Below are 12,470 nucleotides of genomic sequence, written 5' to 3'. Positions count from 1 at the left end.
AGAAAACCAAGTAAGATGGTAGGTGTTGCAAGAGGGCATCAGAGGGCAGACACACTGAAACCATACTCACAGAAAACTAGTCAGTCTAATCACACTAGGACCACAGCCTTGTCTAACTCAATGAAACTAAGCCATGCCTGTGGGGTAACCCAAGACGGCCGGGTCATGGTGGAGAGATTTGACAGAATGTGGTCCACTGGAGAAGGGAATGGCAAACCACTTCAGTATTCTTGCCTTGAGAACCCCATGAACAGTATGAAAAGGCAAACTGATAGGACACTGAAAGAGAAACTCCCCAGGTCAGTAGGTGCCCAATATGCTACTGCAGATCAGTGGAGAAATAACTCCAGAAAGAATGAAGGGATGGAGCCAAAGCAAAAACAATACCCAGCTGTGGATGTGACTGGTGATAGAAGCAAGGTCCGATGCTGTAAAGAGCAATATTGCATAGGAACCCGGAATGTCAGGTCCATGAATCAAGGCAAATTGGAGTGGTCAAACTAGAGATGGCAAGAGTAAATGTCAACATTCTAGGAATCAGCAAACTGAAATGGACTGGAATGGGTGAATTTAACTCAGATGACCATTATATCTACTACTGCGGGCAGGAATCCCTCAGAAGAAATGGAGTGGCCATCATGGTCAACAAAAGAGTCAGAAATGCAGTACTTGGATGCAATCTCAAAAATGACAGAATGATCTCTGTTCGTTTCCAAGGCAAACCATTCAATATCACAGTAATCCAAGTCTATGCCCCAACCAGTAATGCTGAAGAAGCTGAAGTTGAACGGTTCTATGAAGACCTACAAGACCTTTTAGAACTAAACATTAATACCAGATATTAATTTAATACTGAATATTTTCCAGTTCATGCAAACCTGCAATTAATTCCAGTCATTTACCTTCTGTATTTTCCAGAATTTACATAAACACTTAATATCCTTTAAGCCAATTAAGTAGAGTTCATTGACAAATTAATTCTAATAATACCATCTAAAGGTAAAGACAAAGGTGATGCATACAAACATGTAGACAGACATGAGCGATCGCATAGCTTCCTTTTCTAAACTTAGTCATAAATCAGATATCACAATATAAAGCTCACTAGTTGTAAATAACAGTTGGAATAAGTTTAATTTTAAAAGGCTTCTTCCTCATCTTTTGGTCTCAAGGCACAGAGTGAGAAATGCAAGTTCTCCCAGAAGTACTTGTTCCCTCAAGTTCAGAATTCTGGGGGGAAAAAAAGTATTTTAACAAGTTAGCTTTCTCTAATTGCACATGCAAAAAAAGAGCAGGTTTTGCAATTTCAAAACAAAATTTTCTCTAGAGTCTAAAGAGTACTGTAGCCACACAATGTAAAAAAAAAAAAAAAAACACTTTCTTTTTCTGTAGTCATAGATTCATAGCTAAAATTTAGACCAGATAGTGTTCAAATTGACCCTTGATAACAGGCTGATAAAGTAAATAACTCTTGCCCCAACAAGAGTTATCCCTCTGGGGAGGTGGTATCTTAGTTTGATAAGAAGAATCTGGAGGAGTAAGCGAACTTACAGGAGTGGGCGAAGCTTGGTTTCTCCCCTGAGAGTTGAGAGAAGTTAGAATGTCAGAAGAGTTTTCTGATTCCTCAGGTTTTTGATTATAGGAACTAGACAGATCAGGATTATGATAAAGGGTCATAAAGTCCTAAACACAAGGGGACCTCAGTCCACTTTCCCATCTTGTTGCAATAAAGATCTAATTGTAAGACAGTATTATAAACTCGAGACACACTTTCAGGCTACTTTTCCATCCCCCTAACTTAAATTAAAACCAGGTAATATTACAGTAAAATGAAGTTTTCCCTTTCTCAGTCCAACTGAAAAAAGGGATGCTCCCATGTTGAGCAACCTACAACCAAGAACGGCAGTCCTGGAAATGAAGTCCAGCATTCTAAAAACATCATTAAGACACACTTGAAGGAGATTCAAAGCATCCTCTGAATTTCTTCAGAATCCTGTTGATTGATGGGATTTTGAGCATCTTCTACTCTCCCACCAATCCCTGATCAGATTCTCAGGTCGACCTGATCCCTTTGAACCGGTGCCAGTGCATTGCCGGGGCCCTCTTTGAAGGGGGGATCTGTTGTAGCATTGCGATCTGCTTGAACGTGGCTGGCCCATTAGACTGTCCATTGCAGTGTGGCCTGGAGTGAAGGGGTCTGATGGATGCAAAGAGGAACCCCTGGAGAAATTGAAGTCGGGTGCTATGTAAAATGCCATGGGGCTCAGGATCTGAGGAGTGAGAGGTGGGAGAATTCCCGGGGGCATATTTGGACACAGAGCAAGGCGGGAGATTGAACAGCAGAAGAACCCCAAGTCTATCACCCTGCTTGTTCAGCCACCAAGCTTTTTACCTTGGGGATCATCTGATGATTTTATCTGACACAGGCCACAGAGTTTGGCAGTGGCCGAAACACAGTTTAGGAATGAGGCCCAGAAAATCCTTGCCTAGAAGGGCTCAGAGACATGAAGTGAGAAAGAGAACTAGTTGTGTGAGTAAGGTGGGAAAGAAAAGCATAAGGGTTCTGTACAGGACAGAGAGAGAGAGAGAATCCTTGGGCTCCTTCATGGTTGGAGATCACGTTTCCACCAGCTCCCCAAAAATAGCATCAGCCATCACCCAAGCATTACTTGTATCTGCACATTCTGAGGGATACTTCCTGTCACCCTCAATATGAGGGGAGCCACACTGCAGCAAGTGGGACAAGGTTGTGCCCTGCGGGTCTTGAAAAGAAAGAGAAGCAGAGAGCCAGAGAAAGAAACAACCAAACTACTCACTATGGTCAACTCTGGGGGCTAGGATAAGTCATGTGAAGGAAGGAATCTCACCTCTTTACCTTCTATGCTTCTCAATTATTTTAACTTTCACAAGGAGCATTCTTGCATTTGAAATTTTAAATGAAGAAAAACAAAAAGCTACATGTTAACTAATACTAGCCTAATGATGTTGGAAGAAAGGACCAGAAAAGGAGAGAAAACCAGCTGGGGGTTGTTGATGGCCACTGGGGGATGCGGCAGGTGAGGACTGAGGTGAGGGGTGGCCAAAGGCCATGTGGTGTGGGGTGAGCTGGTGCAGGAACTGTACAGGTGGTGCGATGTGTCCACTGCTGGAAATACAGCAGCAGGGGCAACTCCTGATTAGTGTTTAGGAAGCTCCTCCAGCCACCAACCATCTTGTAAAAATGGGCCTGGGTTCTTCCCGGTCCTTGGGGGACCAAGACTCGGAAGGTACATCTAATGGCAGCTCATTTTGGGGGTGGCCTTCCCCAAGAGGCAATGGGAAGTGAGAAGGAAACTGCTCTCCACCCACCCACTCCCATCCTCAAAGCAAGACACACAGGTCCAAGAAAGAAGTGCACAGAAAACGGGAGGGATGGAAGTAACAACAAAAGGTTAATTTAGCCAGACTAATTCGCCTGACATCAGAAATCAACAAAGCACCCTTTTCATCATATCCTGACAAGTGTTAATTGTATCTTTTGTTGTGTTTTTTTAGTCTTTGCTAACTTGATTGGCCGAAAATCAATCAACTGTGGCACAGTCAACACGTTCTCAGTTACCTGCTTACTCAGTTCCTTGGGCTTCCCTGGTGGCTCAGACAGTAAAGAATCCGCCTGCACTGTGGGAGACCTGAGTTCCATCCCTGGGTTGGGAAGATCCCCTGGAGGAGGGCATGGCAACCCACTCCAGGATTCTTGCCTGGGGAATCCCCATGGACAGAGGAGCCTGGTGGGCTACAGTTCATGGGGTCACAATGAGTTGGACATGACTGAGAGACTAAGCACAGCTCTCAGTTTCTTAAGGATCAGACAGTAACTTTCTTTTTCTTTTTTTAAACACTTTATTTTATTTTTTAAAATGTGTTTATTTATTTTTATTTTGGGTTGCTCTGGGTCTTCATTATTATGCACAGGCTTTCTCTAGTTGTGGAGAGCAGGGGCTACTCTCTTAGCAGTGCAGGGACTTCTCATTGCAGTGGCTTTTCTTGTTGTAGAGCACGGGCTCTAAACACATGATGCTGCTGCTGCTGAGTCTCTTCAGTCGTGGCCGACTCTGTGCGACCCCATAGACGGCAGCCCACCAGGCTCCCCCATCCCTGGGATTGCACATGGGCTTCAGTAGCTGTGGCTTGAGGGCTCTAGAGTGCAGGTTTAGTAGTTGTGGGACATGGGCTTATTTGCTCCTCAACAAGCAGAATCTTCCTGGACCAGGGATCGAACTTGTGTCCTCTACATTGGCAGGCAGATTCTTATCCACTGTACCACCAGGGAAGTCCTAAAAACCTTTTATTTTTGTTAATTTTTTTATTTGGCCGCACTGGGTCTCTTGGTTGTGGCGTGCAGAATCTTTAGTTGCAGCATTCGAGATCTTAATTGTGACATGGGAGATCTTAGTTCCCCAAACAGGGGTCTAATCCGGGCCCTCTGCTTTGGGAGCTTGGAGTCTTAGCCACTGGACTGCCATAGAAGTCCCCAGATGGTAGTTTTCATCTTCTCATTCCAAGCATGACCGGGGATTAATGATGAAAAGTGCCATAGCATTGTTGTCTTCTTGATATTAAAATAATACAAGGAAATTTATATGTGTATATGTATAACTGAATCACTTTTCTGTACACCTGAAACTAACACAACATTGTATATCAACTATACTCCAATATAAAATAAAAAGATAAAGGGTTAAGCATTTTCTGCATTGGTTTAAGGACAGTGAAACTGTGACCGCAAGGCCCACAATAATGCAAATTCAGGTATATCATAGTTGGTAATCGGCTCCCATTATCACCAAAGTTTCATTCAGGTTATTTCATTAACACCGCAAAATACAACCCTGCTTTTATTTTAGTATAATCGAATTGGGGGACCTACACTGGAGACAGTAGGATTTTCTGGTCTGAGATGCTTCCACCAGGGGGCGTCGCTAGACCTCTGAGAGAGAGTCAAAGAGAAAGCACACAAGGGAGAGGATAGAGTGCCTTCCCCATCAGGATCTGCAACCTATGCTCAGTGGGCCAAAGTGTGTCACTGTGTAAATAAAGTTTTATTGAAGCACAGCCATGCTCATACATTTACGTTTTCTCTGGTGGCCTTCACACCATAATGGCAGAGTTGAATAGCTGTTTGAGACTGTATAAGCCACAGTGACAAAAGTATTTACTATCTCTTCCTTTACAGATAAAGCTTGCCAAGCCCATTCTAATGCTCCCCCAGAAATGGTCTAGGACACTTACTCATCTGAGAAGGAGCTAGCTCAATGGGTGTAGGGCAGCACCACACTGTGAGGTAGGTACCATTATTATCCCCACTTTACTGAGGCATAGAGAAGGCAAAAACTTTCCCAGACAATAATTGTTGGAACTAAGGTTTGAAACCAGATAGTCTGGTCCTAGAAGCTGCCTGCTTGACCACCACCTACAAGTTGGTGCCTCCTAAAAGACCACCTGACCTGCCTCTTGAGAAACCTGTATGCAGGTCAGGAAGCAACAGTTAGAACTGGACATGGAACAACAGACTGGTTCCAAATAGGAAAAGGAGTCCGTCAAGGCTGTATATTGTCACCCTGCTTATTTAACTTCTATGCAGAGTACATCATGAGAAATGCTGGGCTGGAAGAAACACAAGCTGGAATCAAGATTGCTGGGAGAAATATCAATAACCTCAGATATGCAGATGACACCACCCTTATGGCTGAAAGTGAAGAGGAACTCAAAAGCCTCTTGATGAAAGTGAAAGTGGAGAGTGAAAAAGTTGGCTTAAAGCTCAACATTCAGAAAACTAAGATCATGGCATCCGGTCCCATCACTTCATGGGAAATAGATGGGGAAATGGTGGAAACAGTGTCAGACTTTATTTTTGGGGGGCTCCAAAATCACTGCAGATGGTGACTGCAGCCATGGAATTAAAAGACACTTACTCCTTGGAAGGAAAGTTATGTCCAACCTAGATAGCATATGCAAAAGCAGAGACATTACTTTGCCAACAAAGGTCCGTCTAATCAAGGCTATGGTTTTTCCTGTGGTCATGTATGGATGTGAGAGTTGGACTGTGAAGAAGGCTGAGTGCCGAAGAATTGATGCTTTTGAACTGTGGTGTTGGAGAAGACTTTTGAGAGTCCCTTGGACTGCAAGGAGATCCAACCAGTCCATTCTGAAGGAGATCAGCCCTGGGATTTCTTTGGAAGGAATGATGCTGAAGCTGAAACTCCAGTACTTTGGCCACCTCATGCGAAGAGTTGACTCATTGGAAAAGAGTCTGATGCTGGGAGGTATTGGGGGCAGGAGGAGAAGGGCATGACAGAGGATGATATGGCGGATGGCATCACTGACTCGATGGACGTGAGTCTGAGTGAACTCTGGGAGTTGCTGATGGATAGGGAGGCCTGGCGTGCTGCGATTCATGGGGTCGCAAAGAGTTGGATACGACTGAGCGACTGAACTGAACTGAAAAGTTCTCAGAAAGGGAAAACAGAAACCAAAATGAGCCACATACAAAGATTCATAATTTTCAATAGCAACATAGAAAGGCAGGCAAAAAAGGAAGCAACCCATTCAAATTCTTGAATGAAAAAAATATTTTCAACCTAAAATTCTAGACCCTGATATCTAACAAACAAATATAAGGGCAGAAAAAGACAGTATCCATCATGCAAGCTCTCAAAATAATTTCCCTCAATGAACTCTTTTTAGGATGCTACTGAATAGTATGCTCTATCAAAATGAGAAATTAAAATTATAAAGAGGAAAACAGAGATCTAGGGGAAAAGGAAAGAGAATTCCTAGGATGAGGATGAAAGGAAATCCAGTGTACTTCAGGCATAGGGAGAGTCTGTTCAGACTGAAACAAGAAGATAAGGGAGCCTCCCAGGTGGGAAGCTACATTAGTTAAACACCGCTGGATAACAACCCCAAAGATTAGCAGCTTAAAACAACAAACATTGATTATCTTATAGTTTCTAAGGGTCAAAAATCTGCTTCTGGTTCAGGGTCTTTCATCAGGTTGCAATCCAGACAAGGCTGCAGTCATTCGAAGACTTCACAAGAGCTGAAGGATCTGCTCATTCATGTGGGTGCCTGGCAAGGGTCCTGAGTTACTTACTTGTCCTGTGGGTCTCTCCAAAAAGGCCACTCACCACATGGAAGCCGGCTTCCTCTAGAGTGATTGATCCAGCAGAGAAGGGGACAGAGCCCAGGACAGAAGCCACAATGTCTCTTATATTCTAACCTTGGGACTAACATGCCATCACTTCTGCAGTATTCTGTCAGTCACCAGAGACCAACCCTTACATGAGGTGGGAGAAGACCACACTAGATGTGAGTATCAAGAGACAGGGATCCCTGGGGCCATCTTGGAGGCTGGCAACTACAGAAGTATTCCCTTTACTGTGGCAGTGTAACACAACTCAGTGGTGGAAAACATCTACTTACTGTGCATATGAGTTTGGGGGGTCAGAAATTCAGACAGGGCACAGAGGGGTTGGCTTGTCTCTGCTACCCAATGTCTAGAGCTGAAAGACTCAAAGTGTTACTGAGTCCAAGCTCACTCTGCTCACTGCATAAAAGACCAATAAATTCAAGAGATGAGGTGTTGAGGCAAGGAATACAACTTGATTTTTTTAATAACATTTTTTATTTATTTATGGCTGTGCTGAGTCTTCCTTGCTGCACAGGCTTTTCTCTATTGTGGCCAGTGGGGGCTACTCCCCAGTCACAGTACACAGGCTTCTCTTGCTGCAGAGCACAAGGGCTCTAGGGTGCATGGGCTTCAATAGTTGCAGCTCCCAGGTTCTAGAGCACAGGCTTGATAGTTGGGGTACACAGGCTTTGTTGCTCTGCAGCATGTAGGATCCTCCCAAAAATCAGGGATTGAACCTCTATCTCCTACATTGACAGGCAGGTTCTTTACCACTGAGACAGTAGGGAAGCCCAAGGCAAGGAGTGTGACTTTATTCAGAAAGCCAGCTGACCGAGACGGTGGCAGACTAATGTCTCAAAATAACCACCTTATGGGGGGTCTGGATGGCAGGTTCTTTTATAGAACCGAGAGGGAGAGGAGCTGCGGAAGTAAAGTGCAAAGGTCATAAGTCTCGCAGATATCTCCTGGAATGGCCAGCCTTGAAGAGGGGATGTGCTCACTTCTTTTCTGCAGGCTTGAACAAGTGGACAGCATCAGATTGTCTCTGTGAATGAAAGAACTTTTACAGTCAGGCAGAGAACCCTGCTTCTCTGAGGTAGGGCATTATGTATGATTATAATAACAAAAGCAATAATAAGCAAAGGTTAAAGTCAAAGAAACAGATCCAACATGGAGTCACAACTGGCTCACAGTCTTAGAGAAGCCTGAGGGCTGTGATTATCTGAGGGGTCATTTACTTACCTGTCCGGTGATTGCTGCTGGCTGTCAGCTGGGGGTCTCAGCCCTCACTATGTGCTCTGCCCATCTGGGCCGGTTTGGGCTTTCTCTCAGTAGTGACGGGCTTCTAAAAGTAAGAGCCTTAAGAGAGACAGCCAGGCAGAAAACAAGCTGTCTTTTTATGTCCTGGTGTCAAAAACCACACACTGTCACTTCTACCACAATCTGTCACGGTAATCACAGGCTCCCACCCAGGTTCAAGAAAAGTCAGATAAACACTGCCTTTGATGTGGAGTGAAAAGACTCTGGAAGAGCTTGTGGGAGAGGAAATATTGCTGTGGCCAGTTTTGCAAAATACGATTGACTGCAGAGGTCTTGGGAAGGCGGGGGACGAGTGATAAACTACCTGCTGTGCTTGGAGTGAAGATATTACTGAGAAGCTGTTGATGCAGGCAGAACTAGTGACGAGTGTGTTCAAAGCACAGTAAAACAAAGGGATTATTCAGTCCAGGGAAAACAAAAACGTACACGAGAAGGGAAGGGAAGCATAGTACATTACGTGGGTCCGCTTATATGGTATTTATATTGCCATACTAGGATAAACACTAAACATTGATTTAACCAAACCTTGTGCTGTGACGAAGCTAAAGATGGGACTGGAAATGAATGAAGAGTGTGTAAAAGAGTTAAATCCTTTATATTAGGAAGTCAGTAAATAATGTTGCGATACGGTAATAGCATCAGTTCAGTTCAGTTTAGTCACTAAGTCGTGTCTGCCTCTTTGTGATCCCATGGACTGTGGCATGCCATGCTCCCCTGGCCATCACTAACTCCCAGAGCTTGCTCAAACTAACGTCCATCAAGTCAGTGATGCCATCCAACCATCTCATCCTCTGTCGTCCCCTTCTCCTCCTGCCTTCAATCTTTCCCAGCATCAGGGTTTTTTCCAATGAGTCTGTTCTTCCCATCAGGTGGCCAAACTATTGGAGTTTCAGCCTCAGCCTCAGTCCTTCCAATGAATATTCAGGACTAATTTCCTTTAGGATTGACTGCTTTGATTTCTTGCAGTCCAAGGGACTCTCAAGAGTCTTCTCCAACACCACAGTTCAAAAACATCAATTCTTCGGTGCTCAGCTTTCTTTGCAGTCCAACTCTCACATCCATACATGACTACTGGAAAAACCATAGCTTTGACTAGATGGGCCTTTGTCAGCAAAGTAATGTCTCTGCTTTTTATGATATGGTAATATCATAAGAAATATGTATTTGGAAACTTTCCTAGGGTCCGTCCAGTGGTTAAGAATTTGCTTTGCAGTGCAGGAGACGAGAGTTCAATCCTTGGTCAGGGAACTAAGATCCCACATGCCACAGAGAGACTAAGCCCAAGTGCCACAATAATACTGAAGGCTGCCTGCTCTGGAGCCCAGGTACCACAGCTAGAGAGTCCGTGCACTGCAACGGAAGATCCCACATGATGCGACCAAGACCCAACACAGCCAAACAAATAACAAATAAAATTTAAAAACAATAGAAGAAATACTTATTTGGTCTTTGTCCCCAGGTCCTGGCACAGAGATCCTAAAACCCTCAAAATTCCCTGAGTGATGAGATAAAGGAAGTATCTTTTGTTGTTCATAATAAGAGTTTATGCAAATAAGGTGACTCAGTAGGCCCCTAAATGGGTTCCAGATGGGGACTGGTTGCTGGAGAAACCAACCGTGGGGTTAAAGGGTTAGAATCACAGGATTAAAAGTTGGAATCTCCCCTGACCTCCAGGAAAGGGAAAGGAGCTGGGGATTGAGTTGATCACGAATGGTCTGTGATTTAATCAATTGTGCCTCTATAAAAACCCTAAGCAATGGTGTTTGGAGAGCTTCCGGGCTGGGGAACACATCGAGGTGCTGGGAAGGGGGCATGCCTGCAGCTTCACTGCCCCTTGACTTTGTTGCCCCAGGCCTTGCTCTGTACATCTCTTTCATTTATCTGTTCCTCAGATGTACAAGATGGATTTAGAAAAGGCGGAGGAACCAGAGATCAAATTGCCAACACCCGCTGGATCATCAAAAAAGCAAGAGAGTTCCAGAAAAACATCTACTTCTGTTTTATTGACTACACCAAAGACTTTGACTGTGTGGATCACAATAAAATGTGGAAAATTCTTAAAGAGATGAGAATATCAGACCACCTGACCTGCCTCCTGAGAAATCTGTATGCAGGTCAAGAAGGAACAGTTAGAACTGGACATTGAACAACAGACTGGTTCAAAATCGGGAAAGGAGTACATCAAGGCTGTATATTGTCAACCTGCTTGTTTAATTTATATGCAGAGTACATCTAGCGAAATGCCAGGCTGGATGAAGCACAAACTGGAATCAAGATGGAGAAATATCAATAACCACAGATACGTAGATGACACCACCCTATGGCAGAAAGTGAAGAACTACTAAAGAGCCTCTTTCTTGATGAAAGGGAAAGAGGAGAGTGAAAACGTTGGCTTAAAACTCAACATTCAGAAAACGAAGATCATGGCATCCAGTCCCATCACTTCATGGCAAATAGATGTGGAAACAATGGAAACAGTGACAGACTTTAGTTTCTTGGGCTCCAAAATCATTGCAGATGGTGGACTGCAGCCATGAAATTAGACACTTGCTCCTTGGAAGAAAAGCTATGACCAACCTAGATAGCATATTAAAAAGCAGAGACATTACTTTGCTGACAAAAATCCATCTAGTCAAAGGTATGGTTTTTCCAGTAGTCATGTATGAATGTGAGAGTTGGACTATAAAGAAAGCTGAGTGCCAAAGAATTGATGCTTTTGAACTGTGGTGTTAGAGAAGACTCTTGAGAGTCCCTTGGACTGCAAGAGATCAAAGCAGTCAATCCTAAGGGAAATTAGTCCTGAATATTCATTGGAAGGACTTAGGCTGAGGCTGAAACTCCAATAGTTTGGCCACCTAATGTGAAGAACAGACTCATTGGAAAAGACCCTGATGCTGGGAAAGATTGAAGGCAGCAGGAGAAGGAGATGACAGAGGATGAGATGGTTGGATGGTATCACTGACTCGATGGACATGAGTTTGAGTAAGCTCTGGGAGTTGGTGAAGGACAGGGGAGCCTGCATGCTGCAGTCCATGGGGTCACAAAGAGTCAGACACAACTGAGCAACTGAACTGAACTGAGTTGTATCCTTCACAAGAATTGAAACTAGTAAGTAAACTTTTCCTTAGTTTTATGATCCATCCTATCAAATTAATGAACTGAAGGAGGCGGCTGTGGGAACCCCTGATTTATAGCCAATCAATCAAAAGTACAAGAGGTTGACTGCTGACTGGCTTCTTAAGAGGAGACAGTCTTGTAGGACTGAGCCCTTAATTTCTGTGACCTGCTTCCCAGGTGGCTCAGTGGTAAAGAACCCACCTGCCAATGAAGAAGACATAAGAGATGTGGGTTCAACTCTGGGTTGGGAAGACCCCCCTGGAGGAGGGCCTGGCAACCCACTCCAGTTATTCTTGCCTGGAGAATCCCATGCACTCCTCCTCCCCTCCAGAGGAGCCTGGAGAGCTATGGTCCATAGAGTCTCAAAGAGTCAGACATGACTGAAGCGACTTAGCATGCACACAGGTACAGGGCTAACTCCAGGTTGAGGGTATCAGAGTTTACTGAAGTGTGGGACAGCTAGCCAGTATCAGAAAATTGGTTGGTGGGGGTGGGGGTGGGAAAAGCCCATGTGTGTGTCAGAGCCATTCCATGGGTAGAAACAGATCATGACAGTAGTATCTATAACTGAAAAGATAAGAAACAGCAGCAGAGACATAGATTTGTAAATATGGAGGTAAATCAGAGAAGAAATGGCCAAAGAATTTAAGGAATACACCTCTCTAAACTGGGATTGGGTGGGTGGAGGAGGAGACCACCGGTTTCTGTCTTGAACTCGGTGCATAACTGGGCTTTCATATCCCATCTCCTATCCTGTTTACCACGTTGAGGCCTCTGCAGTCTGTGACCTTCAGGACACTGTGTCACCCTCTGATGGGCCCCAACATGGCCTTTTCAGAGTTCTCAATTCATGAGACACACCACC

This window comes from Bos taurus, chromosome 25 (assembly GCF_002263795.3).
Source record: "Bos taurus isolate L1 Dominette 01449 registration number 42190680 breed Hereford chromosome 25, ARS-UCD2.0, whole genome shotgun sequence".
Lineage (NCBI taxonomy): Eukaryota > Metazoa > Chordata > Mammalia > Artiodactyla > Bovidae > Bos > Bos taurus.
This window is presented reverse-complemented; position numbering follows the sequence as displayed.